Genomic DNA, 2,500 nt, shown 5'->3' with positions numbered 1-2,500 from the left:
GCATTGTTCTTTTATATCTTCTTTTTTTTTTCCATTCTGCTTCCTACTCGTATTCATCCTGATCTTTTTCATATTCTCTATTTTGTATCTCCTACCTTTGTTTTCTTACCCTTATAGCCACCCTCAACCTCATCTTCTTCCGCATTTTCCTCCATCCTTTCACCATCTTTCTCACCCTCACGCTCACCCACTTTCCCTTCCACTCAGGAACTCACTCCCCCATCTACTCCATCGCTCTTTCCTTCACTTTGCCTCCTCTTTCGCCCACTCTATCACCCTCTCCTCCACCGTTCTCAAATTCTCCATGTCCATCCTTCTCATCCCTTCTATCTCCAATCACTCCTTCACACCTTCCCTATCCCTATCACCTCCCTCCTTTATCTGTATCTCCACCTACTTCTCTATTCTTCTTATTCTTTGCCAGTCGTCCTCTTCCTCAGTTTCTCATCTCCGTCTCCCTTCTCATCCTCTCCCCATGCTTCTCTCCCTCCTTCTCACTTTCTTATCTCCACCACCATCCTTCCCCCCACCCCTCCCTCCTCCATCACTCATCTCCTAAAGAAAGCGGCGCATTTCCCCTCCACGATACGCGACTCATATCCGAAGGGGAAAATCTGTCCTTCTATTTATTGACGTCTTCAGGACAAGACTGGTCTCCGCTCGTGTCTCGCAGACGCTGACCAGATGCCCGTCTGTCTGGCTCGCTCTGTCTAGCTCATTTGTCTGGCTCAGTTGAGTGTATGTCTGTCTGTTTGTCTGGGTCCATCTCTTTTGTTTGGTTTGGTCTCCTTAGGTCTGTCAGTCTTTCTGTCTAGCACGATTTATATGCCTTTGGTTTGGTCAAGTGCCTGTCTATCTGTCTATCTGGGTCTGTACCTCTGTATGGCTCGGTCTGCTTAGCATTGTATGTCCATTTATATGTCTGTTGTTTGAATCGATCTGTCTGTCTATATGCTTGATCTGACTGGCTCAGCTTCCTTTTGTTAGCTGTCTCTTTCCCCTATATTGAGATTCTTGTACTATGTGTGTTTCTCTATCTTTCTCTAAACAAAAACAAAACAAAAAAGCAAACAAAAAAAATATATTTCGCACACATCCCGTTCTCTCTTTCCTTCCTTCTTTTCTTGTCTATTTCCCTTCCCTTTCCTTTGCCTCTACATCTCCAGCTGTACCGCCTCCACCATCAACATCCCTCCCTCTCCACCCCCCTTATCCCCTTCCCTCCCTCTCTACCTCCCCTTCACACCTCCTCCCCATCCTCACCTCCCATTATATATTAGAGATCTATAACACTGATACCATCCCGGCATCTCCATCTGCACATCTCTCAGCTGATATCTACCCTAATAAACTAACCCCGCGGTCTCTCAGAGGCTATCAACAGGCTGCCCTCCTTCCCCGGGTCATTATCTTTGTAACGTCTACCCGATAATATATCTAACCTTTCTCCTCCCTCCTCCATTGTCTCCCCTCCCCGACCCTTCCCGTTCATCCATCTCTTCTTTTCTCTCTCTCTCCCCCCCTCTTCCCTATCCCATCTTACCTTTCCCCATTCCCCTTTTCCTATTTCCCCTATCCTCCCTTTCTCTCCTTTTCCCTATCCCATTCTCCCTTCCTACCCTCTTCCCTCACCCGTCTCCCCTCTCTTTCTCACTTTTTTCTCTCCTTTTCCCCTCTTCCTCCTTTATCATTGCCTTGGTTCATTACCGTTCATTATCCTTGCTGGTACGTTTCGCAAGTGGGCTATTGGGCTGTAGTTTCTTATTCGTCTGTATATATGTCTATCTACTTATCTATTTATCTATCTTATCTATTTATCTATCTTATCTATTTATCTATCTATATCTTTATCTATTTATCTATCTATCTATCTACTTATCTATTTATCTATCTACTTATCTATTTATCTATCTATCTACTTATCTATTTATCTATCTATCTACTTATCTATTTATCTATCTATCTACTTATCTATTTATCTATCTATCTACTTATCTATATATCTATCAACCTATCTACTTATATATTTATATATATACTTATATATTTATATATATATACTTATATATTTATATATATACTTATATATTTATATATATACTTATATATTTATCTATGATTATATTGTCTATCTGTTTGTCCATTATTCAATCTATCCATCTATTTTTCTATCTATATGTCTGTCGTATAAATCGATCTCTCTGTCTATCTATCTATCTCTTTACCTAGCTGTCTATTTACCTATCTTTCTATCTATCTTTCTGTCAATCTATCCATCTACGTATACACATCTATTTATCTCTCTATCTATTTATCTATCTCTCTATATACATATATACATTATTCTCTCTATTACTTTCACTCTCTCACTTTCCCACCCTCTAGCTCTTCCTCCTTTTCCTCTTCCTTTCTCTTCTTCCTCTCCCTTCTCTTTTTTCCTTCTATTATTTTTCCCCTTTCCTCTCCCCAATCTCCTTTCCTTATTCTTTCTCTCTGTCCT

Source organism: Penaeus chinensis, chromosome 23 (assembly GCF_019202785.1).
Source record: "Penaeus chinensis breed Huanghai No. 1 chromosome 23, ASM1920278v2, whole genome shotgun sequence".
Lineage (NCBI taxonomy): Eukaryota > Metazoa > Arthropoda > Malacostraca > Decapoda > Penaeidae > Penaeus > Penaeus chinensis.
Note: the sequence above shows the minus strand (reverse complement) of the source record.